General features: G+C 43.3%; 1 pseudogene; it reads right to left on the bottom strand.

Moving 5' to 3' along the window:
- Nucleotides 1-3,277: 3,277 nt before the first annotated feature.
- Nucleotides 3,278-15,592, bottom strand: part of LOC141271420 (uncharacterized) — a 101,222-nt pseudogene continuing 88,907 nt past the window's right edge.

Below are 15,592 nucleotides of genomic sequence, written 5' to 3' on the forward strand. Positions count from 1 at the left end.
GACAAGCAGAGCAGAGCAAAGCCCGCAAGTGCGGTAAACAAGCAGAGCAGAGCAAAACCCACAGGTGCGGTGAATAAGCAGAGCAGAGCGAAACCGCAGGTGCGGTGAACAAGCTGAGCAGAGTGAACCCGCAGGTGCGGTGAACAAGCTGAGCAGAGCAAAACCGCAGGTGCGGTGAATAAGCAGAGCAGAGCGAAACCGCAGGTGCGGTGAGCAAGCAGAGAAGAGCGAAACCGCCGGTGCGGTGAACAAGCAGAGCGGAGCGAAACCGCCGGTGCGGTGGACAAGCAGAGCAAAACAGCCGGTGCGGTGGACAAGCAGAGCGGAGCAAAACCGCAGGAGCGGTGGACAAGCAGAGCGGAGCAAAACCGCAGGTGAGGTGAACAAGCAGAGCAGAGCGAAACCGCAGGTGCAGTGAACAAGCAGAGCAGAGTGAAACCGCAGGTGCGGTGAACAAGCAGAACCAGATACACACAAGGTACTTACAATGGTGTAGCGAGTGTACACAAAACTCACAAACAGAAGTTCAGAGACAACGAGTTGGAGTTAGGTGCAGGTTCAGACACTGCAGGAAAAGGGAAGGTTCGGACATAGAAACAGGTAATGGGCTAGGACACAGTTCAGACAAGAACTGAACCAGGAATAAGATACAGGAACGAGCCTGGGAACTCAACCCCCAGGGAGGCAGAGACAGACTAGAAGTCACAGATACAGGTAACAGACCTGGGTATACAGCCCCCAGGGGGCAGAAACAGACAAGATACAGGACAGGACCTGGCAACTCAGTTGCACAGAACAAACAATGAAAGTGTTGCTCAGGCACCCCCTACTGGATGGAGGGGGTTTAAGTATTCAGTGACACACAGCAATAGGCTGGGGAGGCATTAGGAGTGCGCACACAGTAACTATAAGAATCAGGCAGTAGCCGTGCCGCCGCCCTAAGCAATCAGACAAGAGACACAGCAGGTACTGGAGCAAAGTGTGCAGCCTGGATTGAGAGGCAAGATGGGGGTCTTGCATGGTGGGAGGTGGTAAGCCATGCCAGCACGCCACCAGGGATGTTACACTCTGCAATGCATCTGCCCTGCAGATCATCAGATGAGCGTATGTCAGGCAGGGAGGAGGAGTCTCAGCTTCTGCTCTTTGAGCAGGCACTGACAGGCCACCTTCCGTGAAGACCCTGAAGGACGCCGGGGCCATCTTGGAATCGGGGCTTACCATGGAGACCATCAGCACAACCAGATTACATAACGTTGTGCTGATGGAAGCACACTCCCTCTGTGATGCCCCTAGATGTCACTGTCACTATTGACAGCGGGATCACAGGGGTTAAACGCCCATGATCGGTGCTAGCACCGATAGTGGGTGTTGCTGTGGGGTGTCAGCTGTCACTCTATTGCAGCGGCGCTCAACGTGAGCCCACACACAATCACGGTGCCATATTTATACTGCTCTTTGTGGGAACACATCTCCCGCAGAGCAGTATAGATATACGGCGCATGTCGGGAAGGGGTTAATATCCTCCTGTATTGCTTGTATTTTGCATTTATCAACTCTTGCAAGAAATGTATTAAACACTTGTTTGGTTAGAGTGCATCTATTTTTTTTTATCTTATTAAGTTCCACAACTGCTTGTGAACAGTCCTATTCAGTTACACTTAATACAATTCTGGACAACCATAATGAATGATCTATGTGCGCTTTTTCACATTTGGCTAGAAATACAGTGTTATAATATTGAGAAACCACCTTGAACACTCGGAGGCCCCATGGAGATCTCCAGACTCAAGATATGATTTTAGTGTCTGTTTTGTCCACAACAATCTATTTGTCAAAAAACTTGTAAATCCTCTGTTCAACGCTAAGAATATATGTTACATCCGTGCCCTTGCATGCCATAAAAAAAAGGTTTCTATGTCTTCCCTCCCTTGCTGCAATGCCATAATTTCTCCTTTATTAATTGCATTATCCTGTGCAATAGGTACTGGGATTTACATAGGAATGTTATGGGTGCTCATGGCATGTGTACAAGGGTAGAAGCCAAACAGTCCAATTATCAATATAATCTATACAGGCTCTCTTTATCCCTTTTTGTTTTATACTGTTTTTACCTTGTGTGGATGTTTTTTTATTTCATCTTTTTATTATTTTTGTAAGCACTGTATTTTTTTCATATATTGAATGTAAAATTTAATAAGTTTGCTTCTTGTTTTTCTAAATGTACCAACAACCTTGAGGAGGGAAAAAATAACTTTGTTGTGCTACCCTTGGTAAACCAGAGTGCAAGAAGTGTTTGGTAAAGCAAAGTGGTTTGTATTCTAATGAGTTACCAAGGGAAGGCGTCCCACTGGCTTATCAAACTGGCAAGTAGGGCCAGGAGGAAGCGTGATTTGGATGTGTGAACTAGCTGTGGGGTGAACTTAGCTTACTGTGGGCTAATTGCGATTGATGAGTGGATGAGTTAGTGTGAGAAGTGGAGTCCCTCTTGTCTTGGCGTTCTTGATGGGTCAGGATATTGAAGCAATTGAGGTATTTAAAACCAAACTACCCAAAAAAACAAATAATATGTGTATGGGTGTATCATTTCCCAATGGTGAGGAAAAAACTACTATACTTAGCAATGAAGGTGATTTAAAAAAAAAGCATCCCATCAATTGTTCCTACAAAGAAGGAATGGATAATATATGTAAATAGCACTTCTGTAATCTGTCACATTAAAAATGATGAGGCAGGTGAGCATCTGAAACACATTATGGACGATGGTCGTTTCGCGCTCCGGCCGTCGTCAGTAGTGTGTTCCACATGCTTCCCAGCCTCATCGTTTTTAATGTGACAGAATAAAGACGTTTCCTTAAAGTATTTTTTTTCTTCTTTTTCCACATGAACTATTCCAATGACTTTGTTTCTGCAATAGCACCCGGAACAAATGGCATGAGGTGTTGAACAGGGTCCCTGAATATCACTGGTATACACAGGCAGCACGCGGTACACAGGTGCTGGGGCTTTTTCTTTTTGGACTATATGTAATTAGCAATTTGGAATATGAACTTTATTATTATTATAATATAGATAAGTGAAAGACATTTGTACAGATATGGAGATTATGGATTGAAAGAAACAGTAATGAATGGTAAATGCGTAAGATTGGAAGTTAGAAGAGATATCAGGATATGTTGGTATTTTTTGTTTATGTTTATTTTTGAACAGGGAGGTTGCAATGCTTTTGTCCATATATTATATATATTGTGGTAGACTGAATCACTCGTACGCTTCCAGAGGTAGACGCAGGAACGTTTTCGTCTGCAGGTTTATTCAATATGGCATGAAGCACTGCAGGTTCAACAATTCAACAAAATAAATATGGCCTTGTTGGCATAATTGCAAAACAAAAGATAAAGTATAGCGCAGTTCTTAAACATGCGGGATTCGCCCGCTCAGGTTATAATCCACTTCAGCTCTCTCTGAAGTCCCACACAGGAGACTCCTCTGTCTCCAAACATACCACAGGAAACAAAAGCTCAGTAGCTGGAGATTTAACTTATCCAGCTACACCCTTGAGGTGAAGATATGGTGAGTGGCCTTAGCGCCCATCTCTTACAACCACTAGCAAAAAAAAAAACAACCCAAACATGGCTAATTAACCTCTTCAGCACCTAACATGCTGGAGACAAGCTTCTGGGTTTCACATCACGGAAGATAACAACCTCCGTGACACATATCTCCCCTCACATATATCGCCAGTGACCCTGTCACAATATATACACTGCTCAAAAAAATAAAGGGAACACTCAAATAACACATCCTAGATCTGAATGAATGAAATATTCTCATTGAATACTTTGTTCTGTACAAAGTTGAATGTGCTGACAACAAAATCACACAAAAATCATCAATGGAAATCAAATTTATTAACTAATGGAGGCCTGGATTTGGAGTCACCCCCAAAATTAAAGTGGAAAAACACACTACAGGCTGATCCAACTTTGATGTAATGTCCTTAAAACAAGTCAAAATGAGGCTCAGTATTGTGTGTGGCCTCCACGTGCCTGGACAGTCTGTGGTGCAACGTGACGTTGGTGGATGGAGCGAGACATGATGTCCCAGATGTGCTCAATCGGATTCAGGTCTGGGGAACGAGCAGGTCAGTCCATAGCTTCAATGCCTTCATCTTGCAGGAACTGCTGACACACTCCAGCCACGAGGTCAGGCATTGTCCTGTATTAGGAGGAACCCAGGGCCAACCGCAACAGCATATGGTCTCACAAGGGGTCTGAGGATCTCATCTCGGTACCTAATGGCAGTCAGGCTACCTCTGGCGAGCACATGGAGGGCTGTGCGGCCCTCCAAAGAAATGCCACCCCACACCATTACTGACCCACTGCCAAACCGGTCATGCTGAAGGATGTTGCAGGCAGCAGATCGCTCTCCACTGTGTCTCCAGACTCTGTCACGTTTGTTACATGTGCTCAGTGTGAACCTGCTTTAAACTGTGAAGAGCACAGGGCGCCAGTGGCGACTTTGCCAATCCTAGTGTTCTGTAGCAAATACCAAACGTCCTGCACGGTGTTGGGCTGTGAGAACAACCCCCATCTGTGGATGTCGGCCCTTCATACCACCCTCATGGAGTTGGTTTCTAACCGTTTGTGCAGACACATGCACATTTGTGGCCTGCTGGAGGTCATTTTGCACGGCTCTGGCAGTGCTCCTACTGTTTCTCCTTGCACAAAGGCGGAGGTAGCAGTCCTGCTGCTGGGTTGTTGCCCTCCTACAGCCCCCTCCACGTCTCCTGGTGTACTGGTCTGTCTCCTGGTAGCGCCTCCAGCCTCTGGACACTACGCTGACAGACACAGCAAATCTTCTTGCCACAGCTTGCATTGATGTGCCATCCTGGATGAGCTGCACTACCTAAGCAACTTCTGTGGTTTGTAGAGTCCATCTCATGCTACCACGAGTGTGAAAGCACAACCAACATTCAAAAATGACCAAAACATCCAATAAAAAGCATTGGTACTGAGATGTGGTCTGTGGTCCCCACCTGCAGAACCACTCCTTTATTGAGGGTGTCTTGATAATTGCCAATAATTTCCATCTACTGTCTATTCCATTTGCACAACAGCATGTGAAATTGATTGTCAATCAGTGTTGCTTCCTAAGTGGACAGTTTGATTTCACAGAAGTTTGATTTACTTGGAGTTATATTCTGTTGTTTAAGTGTTCCCTTTATTTTTTTGAGCAGTGTATATTAGTATATAAGTGAAATATACAATGCACATGGAGTATTGCTTTTTAGATAAAAGAGGTTTGTTAGTAACCATTTATTTTTCAATCTCATAGGTTCTAAATTGCTTTTGCTTTGTCATTTACATGTCTATACCATGACTGTCTGTTATATGATTGTTTGTATAATTTGTAATTTAAATATATTGCTTCTCTTCATGTGAGTTTTTTGGATGGCTAACAAAATATGATCTGAAAGTAATTCCTCTCACTTTCTAGTTATGATAATGGCTTATCCTGTGTGAGATTTTTGATGTTTAAGAAGATTACATTTGTGAGTATAACATTTTCCACATTCTGAACATGAAAATGGCTTCTCCCCTGTGTGAATTTTCTGATGTGTAGCAAGATGTGATTTCTCTGTAAAACATTTCCCACATTCTGAACATGAATATGGCTTCTCCCCTGTGTGAATTCTCTGGTGATTAACAAGATTTGACTTCTTTGCGAAACATTTCTCACATTCTAAACATGAAAACGGCCTCTCCTTTGTGCAAGTTCTCTGATGTCTAGCAAGATGTGATTTCTCTATAAAACATTTCCCACATTCCGAACATGAAAATGGTTTCTCCACTGTGTGACTTCTCTGATGCTTAACAAGATTTGACTTTTTTGCAAAACATTTCCCACATTCTGAACATGAAAATGGCCTCTCCCCTGTGTGAGTTCTCTGATGTGCAACAAGACTTGACTTCTGCGTAAAACAATTCCCACATTCTAAACAGAAAAATGGCTTCTCCCCTGTGTGAGTTCTCTGATGTGTAATAAGTTGTGATTTATCTGCAAAACATTTCTCACATTCTGAACATAAATATGGCTTCTCCCCTGTGTGACTTCTGGTATGTTTAACAAGATGTAATTTAGATGCAAAACATTTCCCACATTCTGAACATGAATATGGCTTTTCCCCTGTGTGAACTTTCCGGTGTCGAACAAGATTTGATTTATCTGCAAAACATTTCCCACATTCTGAACATGAAAATGGTTTCTCCCCTGTATGATGTCTAAGATGTGTATTAAGACTTGATTTGTCTATGAAACATTTCTGACACTGTGGACATGAATAAGGTTTCTCACCGGTGTGGATTTTTTGGTGATTAACAAGAATTGATTTCTTTGCAAAACATTTCCCACATTCTGAACATGAATATGGCTTCTGAGCTGTGTGAATTCTCTGCTGTTTCACAAGATTTGATTTCTTTTCAAAACATTTTCCAGGTTCTGAACAAAATGGCTTCTGCCTACTGTGAATTTTCTCATGTTTAACAAGATCTGATTTCTGGTTAAAATATTTCCCACATTCTATCCCTGAGTGACTTTTATTTTTCTCAATAGTCTGTGATGAATCAGAAGACCGGGCCTGTGTAAAAGGATGAGATGACAGATTTTTGCTGTGAAGGGATGATGGTATATCTGGAGTCATGATGACATTTCCTTCAATTGTATCTTGTGTGATATCAATGTCATCTGATTTAAAAACAGAAGATGTCAGCTGTCCCTCAGATCTCCTGGTACAGTCATCTGCCAAGAATAAAAACAATTACTATTTTGAATAAACTATCCTTAAAAATTATATTCTTACAACATTTCTATATAAAATGTCCATAGAAATTGCAAGTTATATAGCATAATTCAGTTATTCCTTAATAAAAGAAAAAACGTTCACAATATCACTGTATACTTCGCCTTAGAGCAAGGACAAATAGAACTTGTTTGAGTAATTTACTCTTTATTCCTCCAAATATTGAAATAAAAATCCACCAAAAAAGTTAATAACCCAAAATGAGATCAATGGAAACTTTTACTCATCCCACAAAAAAACAAGCCTTCATTAAAGTTCATCATCCGTCAATGCAAAAATAGAGGGTGTCCTCATTAGTAATAGCTCAAAGGCTCTGGAAAAGCAACATGGCTTCCATAAACTAATCCAGCAAAAGCTGCACTCTCAAAGCCACATGTCCCCTCGTTTCTAAGCCTTGCATTGTGCCCAACCACAGTTAATGTCCACATTTTTACCATAGCTGTAGTACGAATAAGCTTAATTTATGGCGTGCGTGTCTCCAGGAGCACAAGCTGGGATGTATGTATTGGCCACTAAGATGGCAAATTTCCAATTGTAACTTTAAAACATCCACTTTGTGCTAATTTCAGGAAAGTGCCTATGGTTTCAAAATAGACACCAAGAAGAACACCAAGTGGTAAATATTTTTTCCTCAATACTTGATATCTATCTTCCAATTGCAGATATTACCGTTACTTAAGTGTAAAAAATGGAACATATTATATTCACCCAAAACAGGCAATTATAACTGAGTCTTTAACTCCATAACTCTATAACATCGGTGAACAGTGGAGATAAAGAAGAAAGTTTCAACATATAGCACCACACGCCATCTTGATACAATGTTTCGGGTACATGCCCCTTCCTCAGACATGCGCAGTGATATACAATATTTAAATTGAGTCAACATTAAAAAACCTATATAAAAAAGAAGCCAAATCTCCTATAGAAAAAATTTGTACAAACCATTTTAAAATTACTACCAAAAGTACAATGAACCAAAACACCCAAAGCTGTATAAGGCTATGTGCCCACGATGCAGAAATGAAGCGGAAAATTTCCGCTTAATTTCTGCATGTCCTTGCCCGGAAAAACGTGTGCGTAACTTGACAAGCGTTTTTCAAGCGTTTTGCACATGTGGAATTGCCTTGCGTTTTTTAATGCATTGAGAAGGCAATTCTGCATGCGTAAACACACAATGAACATGCTGCGGAATTTTCCACACATCAAAAACGCTGCGGAAAATTCCGCAGCATGGGCATTGAAATTGCGAATTGACATTGGGGACCACGGGGGAAGGATTACAAAGCGTTTTACAAGCGTTTACGCTGCAAAAATTCCGCAGCAAAAACGCTTGAAAAATGCATCATGGGCACGGACCCTAAAGGTTATGTGACCAACAAGAGGAGGGATGAATTGCTGCGTCAGATGACATCACCTCCACAATCACCCAACCTTAGCCCATCTGAGTTGGTTTGGGGTGAGTTGGATGCAGAGTGAGGGTAACATATGAAAACTTTATGCTAAGCATTTAACCAGAGGCGTACATAGAAATCATGGGGCCCCATAGCAAAAGTCCAAATTGGGCCCCCCCATAATAGAAAAAAAAAATTCAGCAGGGTAAGTGGAATCGCAGTATATAGGCGCTTTCACAAAAGGGCATATCTCTCAACTTTTGAAAACAGGGAAATGGACATGTCTTGTGGCATGTACATAGTGAATGTGCCCATACTGAAGCTCTTTAGTGTTCTCACCCCTTTTTATCGCCCTATAGATTTAAATACCCCAAAACATGCATCCAACACACTGTATTATACCCCCCTACAGTAAATTCCCCTACTGTAACCTCCACACGCACAGTATGATGACCCCATAGTCCTCCCAGAAAAGTATGATGCCCTCACAAACACCCATACAGTATGATGGCCCCCCATATACTCACATTGTATGATTGGCCCCCCCAGCAAACCCCTTCCCTCACACAGTATTATGGTTCCCAAAAGGTATGATGATCTCCTCAGACCCACATTGTATGATGGCCCTCACAGCCGCCCATACAGAGTATGATGGCCCTACAGGTCTTCCACTGTATCATGATCTCCACAGGACCTCCATACAATATGATGAAGGTACCCACAGTATAATGGCCTGCACAGGTCCCCCACATACAGAAATGTTGGCGCCCACAGTAGTCCTCACCACAATATGATGGTCCCCACAGGCCCCACACACAGTATGATGACCCCACGGTAGTCCCCTCCACAGTATAAGGCCCCACAGCCCCCCTACAAGTCCTGACTAGTGATGGGCGAACCCGTGACTGTTTGGTTTCGGCTAATTGAGCTGAATGCCGAACAGTTTATTAAAAGTTCGGGTACCAGAACAGTACCCGAACCCGGACCCCATTCATGTGAAAGGGGGAGACGAATATACCTGGTTTCCGAGCTGTCATTTGCGTGACAGCACAGGAAACACAGGCTATGATCGGCAGTAATAGCATTACCGCGGTTAGAGCGCTGTGGCATCATGCTGACAGGTGTCAGCATGATCCCACAGCTGTCACAGTGACCTGAGGTAAATAGCTGCTCAGGTCTTCTCTGGTGTGCATGCAGCGTAGTAATCTAGAGGGGCGTGTCTATGGACAGGACAGCTGACACCGGGCCCCCTGAACCCTCGAGCCCCATACTAGTCACGTGATCTGCCTCTATGGGCGGCACACCACTGCTTCTAACATTCTAAAAACAATTAGGATATTCGAAAAATGCTGCTGACATATAGGAAAAATATGGTAAACATTATTTATTAACTATTTTGTGTGGTACGATTATCTGTATCAAGGACATAAAAATTCAATTCAAAGTTTGATAATTGCCAATTCTTCTAAATTTTTTGCAAATTTCAGATATTTTCATAAATAAAAAGTAAAATGTGTCACGGAAAAAAAAGCAATCTCAAATGCAGTTTTGAGAAATAGGGCCTGGATATGACCATCAAGATTGGCTCCCTGAGGAACGAGTTAAATCAGAGTATCTGATAACAACAATAACATATTGATCACATTAAACCCCGACAGTCTTCATCAAGAATGATTTAGTAAGTAGTGGTACAACATCTCTGGGTAATTAGAATATGTGACTTAGTGGCTCTTGGTAATCCAAACTATCGTAGAGTCCAATATTTTCTGTCAGATGAGTTTCTTGAAAACATATTAGCAATTTAGAGAGAACTCTTTGATATAAGTCCAGTAATCAGTTGTGTTAAATTTAGGTCTTGGAAATTCGGTAGAGAAAATGAGGACTTTTTAACCCCACCAAGAATGACAGTTTTGGATAGAAGAGCATGCAGTTGTCTATTGGCAGTATGGTGAGCACTTCATTGTGATCTGGTGGGACAACACCACCGATAAAGCAGCCTAAGCCAGTGACTGAGAAAAATCTGTGACTTCTTTGCTTTTAGTACTAACTACTCACCTGGCCAGTTATGTGTACGAATCTCCTCTTTACACCGCTCATCACCCCTCACATATGTGTCTGTAGTATTAATACGAGTCAGATCTTTAACCTAAAACAAATATTGTAAAAGTCACAGAGAGATGGAGAAGTCACATCTATGATCAGCTCTAATCCTGCCATCTCCACCGTTCTCATTACACAAGTATAAAACATATACTACTGGTGGATAAAACAAGACTGAACACAAGACCTTCACAGCCGTCTACACATCATAGGGGAGATCTCATGACACCTTCTCTCCATCTACCTGATGATCCTGATTAACATTGGGATTTTCTTGCTTACAGTCCTGTGGAAAAAGAGGACTGGGACATCTCTCTGGTGTTGTCCTCGTACTGGATACAACTGGAGGAAACACATACAGGGACTGAATTCATTCTTTACATACAGTTAATCATAGGCCGTGTGTATTTAGTCCTGTCTGTTACCTGGTGATGTGAGGGGCTGGGGTACCTCCATCATGACATCCTTGTACAGATCTTTGTGTCTTTCCAAATACTCCCACTCCTCCATGGAGAAATAGACGGCGACATCCTGACACCTTACAGGAACCTGACACATACAATGATACATTCATCCCTCGATCCCTTTACAGCATTACTGTATAACATCCCAGCATTCCCAGCAGTGTCACCTCTCCTGTCAGCAGCTCAACCATCTTGTAAGTGAGTTCTAGGATCTTCTGGTCATTGATGTCCTGAATCAGGGGGTGTGGTGGAGGCCCCATGATTGGGCTCAGGGGTCTTTCCCATCCCTCAGACACAGGGGCCAGACTGCGCTCACTAGAGGTCTTCTTCACTACTGTGTAATCCTGGTTATGGAGAGACACATTAATAAATCTCACTACAGACAATTCCAGAGCCCTCACCTCTCCAGTTCTGTCCATCTGTTATTCCCATAGATAAGAATGATGTAATGTGATGTCATCAGAATCTCTCACCTCTCCAGTAAGCCGGAAGAGGATCTCTAGGGTGAGGTGTAATATCCTCTCCGCCATCTTGTCCCTGTTCCTATCCATCCTTGATGAGTCAATCAGGAAAATTCTCTTATATAGAAGATTTCCACTGAGCGGATCCAATATTGTAAGGACCTGAATAGGGAGAAAATGTAACATCATAAAGATCTCATGTAATGATACAAGTACTGGAGATAATAAGGTAAAACATGAGGCGTCTTCCCAGACTGGTGCAGGGCTATAATTTTGTTTCTGGTGTCCTTCGACAGCTCTTTGGTCTTCACCATAGTGGAGTTTGGAGTGTGACTGTTTGAGGTTGCGGACAGGTGTCTTTTCTTTTACCGATAACAAGTTCAAACAGGTGCCAGTACTACAGGTAATGAGTGGAGGACAGAGGAGGCTCTTAAAGAAGTTGTTACAGGTCTGTGAGAGACAGAAATCCTGCTTGTTTGTAATTGACCAAATACTTATTTTCCACCAAAATTTAAAAAAAAAAATTCTTTCCAAATCAGACAATGTGATTTTCAGGATTTGTTTTCTCATTTTGTCTCTCATAGTTTAGGTCTACCTATGATGTCAATTACAGGCCTCTCTCATCTTTTTAAGTGGGAGAACTTGCACAATTGGTGGCTGACTAAATACTTTTTCTCCCCACTGTAATGTGTAGATGTTGTAGTCTCTCATCATGACTGGACAGGAAGATAAGTTGAATATCTTACTAAAACTGCCCCTCCATAAACCCAATCACTTCTATGTTAATTACTGCTTATGCCACAGGTTCCCATGTGGCTCGTGGGCCCATGATGTGTGGCTCGCGGCTGTCTGACCGCTTGGTGCAATAGCACCAGGTATGGCAAACAACTATAAACAGGAGGTCTCCAGATGGTGAATTTTATGAGTAGCCCTGCACAAAAAAGCAGATCTGAATGTTTATATTCTGGCCTTGAAGTGTGAGGGGGGAGTTGAAGATAATTTAAGTATGGTAAGCTGAAGACTGGATGATGCTATCAGAGAAGGTGCTTGAAGCTGGATCTAACAGTGTGGTGGGGGTGATTGATGTGAGAATACTGAATGGGAACCTCTGGATCTTGTTATTCTTCCTTAGCGTGATTTCTGTGGGAAAGGTTTGGTTATAATCAGACCCAGGTAGTAACTACAATGACTGTGACGATACAGAGTAAAATCTTAAAACGTTTAGACTTGTTAATCCAAGATAAATACCCTATTATCTTTGTGTATTTGTGTCTGGTCAATAAGAACAGACCAGTATTTGTATAACCCTGAATGTTGAATTCTATTCTTTTGGAAACAATCATGTTTATTATGCTAATGACAAATTGTACTAAAAGTCACCTAGATGTTTATTTACAATAGCCCCTGTGATACCAACTATGTAAATAGATTAGCTCAAACAATGATAGCTTAGCCATGTGAGGCTGCCCTCCAAAAACCCTTTGACCTGTGGATGTGTACTTAAAAAGGAGATATGCTTCTGTAGGAGTCAGACTTGAGCCCAGAGAATCAAGGAACATCAAAAAGTTGGACCTGGACGTCTCCAAAGTCGCAGCTGTTCTTTCCCAGGCGGGCGGAGAAGGAAGGGTGAGAAGGTGTAATGTTGTACCATCTTGGGTATTTGCTGGGACTGGTGTGTGTTTATTGTCCGTTTTGTGTTTCAATAAAGTATTGCCACGCTGTTTTACCCTCACCCTGTGTTGTCTGAGTAGCGTCGCGGCCACGGAAGACCACAGGTCTTCACAACGACCATCAGAGCTGCCAAGTCTCGCTGCGCTCAGTGAGACCCCTGCAACGATGATGAGCATTGACATTACTACCTGGCGCCTGAGAATAGCAGTTACTTGACTGCTTTTCACAGTCGCCAGTGCAAGAATCGAGGAACGTGGATTACAATGGATCATCGTGGGAAGATTTTTACAAATAAATTGGTGAACGAGGGACTGTCTCTTGTGTTTGTTGCTGACTTTTTATACCTTTCAGTTATCCATTTCTGGACTACTTCAGATTTGTTGGATTACTGCGGATCTGCTTTTTTCTTAAACAAAGTGTTTTTTTCTCTGTGTCTGTGTGTTTTTATTACCGGTTTAGTAATTTGACAAATCACAACTGTCATCAACCCCAATTACCATTTTCCCGATTGCCACCGCACCAAGGCAATTGGGAAGAGCAGGGCAAAGCACCAGAATTGACGTTTCTAATGTGATGCACCTTGGATGGTTATCAAAAACTAGATGGTGGCCCGATTCTAACGCATCGTGTATTCTAGAATATGTATGTATGTATGCGGCCGACCGGGCGCGACTAATCAGCGAAGCAGTATTTAAATGGGTTGTGCACCAATTTAAATTAACCCCCCAATGTATCCCCTGGGGCCCCTAATGAATTTTGGAGGACCGGGGAGCGAGGCCGCCGGTCGGGGTACTTCTGCTGCGAGCTGCCGGGAGATGACCGGCTAGCACAGGGTGAGCGGGTGAGCGTGTGGAGGTGTGCGTCTGAGGGTGGGAGCGTCTGTGGGGTGGGAGCGTCTGGGGGTGAGTGTGCGAGGGTGAGCGTGTGTGGGTGAGCGTGTGAGGGCGAGAGTGTAAATTTGGCGCCAATATCGCTGATTGGTCGCGATGCCTCAGTGTGGCAGATGAGCCGCTATCGGCCGCCATCTTGTTCTGAAATCCCGCGTTGCTGATTGGCCGCGGCCGGACCAATCAGCGACGTGGGATTTCCGGGACAGAAGGACAGACAGACGGGATAAGACAATTATATATATTAGATAAGGGAGGCCCCATGTCATTTTTTTCATTTATTTTTTAACAAATACAGTAAACTATTCGTACACACGTAAGACAATAATTAGATATCTATTAATCTATCATCTATGTTAGCACATCTTTAACACGTAAACATCTGTCATTTCTATATTTCATATTATTCCAGTACGTGTCACATGGATGATGCACACGGATAGCACACATAGACACGGATAACAGCGGTACTGATGTTTCCAGACCAGAAATATCAGGACGTGTGAAGGCCTAATGCAGGGTGTAGCCCTCTTCCTTATAATGTTTGCCAGTTCTTGCGTTGTCCGTATAGGCTTTGTGACTTTCAGAGTCCCTCCTTCATATGTTAAACAGGATGTGTCTGACCATGTCACACACACCACATGCCCAGATAAGGGGAGTAAAATGTTAAAATTACAATTACCGATTAATGTTTTTTTCACCATTGAAAGCGATGAGAAAATGCAAAAATGCAGCAAAAATGCTATGTGTGAACACAGCCTAAGGGGTGGAGGAGGCGGGTTTTATTTTCTCTTTTTAATTTTGCCTTATTTATACAAGAAAGAATGTTTCCTAACATTTTTTCTTGTAAAATCCATTTTATCTCCGGCTTTGTATGTTTCATTGTCAGTCTATAAAAGTGGAGGAATACTCTGACAACACTGTTCCCAGCAGCGACCTCCCCATACTGTTCCTATGTCATTTGAGTCCCATTTCCATCCATTTCAGTGATTTTCCTGCCCCCCCCCCCCCCCCCCCTCCTTTTAGGGTCTGCCGGAAAAGTGCTCGAGTTTCCCATTGACTTCCCTTATACTTGGTACTCAAGACGAGCCCGTCCGAGCGTTCGACCTGCTCGCCCATCACTCGTAGGAACATTATCCTGTGTGGGGCCAAGAAATGGGCGCTGTACTATGTGAGCAACATGTGTTTCCTTATTTCCTATTGTTCACAGTTCTGTCATATGTATCTATCAGAGGAAAGGGAAAAATAATGTGTAATTCTTAGAAACTGATAACACAAATACACCTACTTTGTCTCAGCACTGAGCAGGTTAATGCCCCCCACGCCCAGTAATGGGGTCTCCCCACATACCTCCACCTGCAGAGCTGCCACCACATATATGGCTGTTCTGTGTGCACAGGACCTGTGATGAGGTCACAGGAGGGGAGGAGTCAGGGGTCACATGATCAGGGGCCTCAGTGGATGCAGGACTCTGCTGTGCTGGTTGTCATGGTGCTGGATGAGGGGAAGGTTATGTGTGGGGTCAGGAGGGGTTTACAGTGTGGATGTAGCAGAGCCGCGTGTGTACGAGGTGTACGGAGCGGAGCCATGTGTGTACGAGGTGTACGGAGCGGAGCCGCGCGTGTACGAGGTGTACGGAGCGGAGCCGTGTGTGTACGAGGTGTACGGAGCGGAGCCGCGCGTGTACGAGGTGTACGGAGCGGAGCCGCGCGTGTACGAGGTGTACGGAGCGGAGCCGTGTGTGTACGAGGTGTAC

Source organism: Phyllobates terribilis, unplaced genomic scaffold (assembly GCF_046119375.1).
Source record: "Phyllobates terribilis strain yellow unplaced genomic scaffold, ASM4611937v1 Scaffold_5__5_contigs__length_657084704, whole genome shotgun sequence".
NCBI classification, from domain to species: domain Eukaryota; kingdom Metazoa; phylum Chordata; class Amphibia; order Anura; family Dendrobatidae; genus Phyllobates; species Phyllobates terribilis.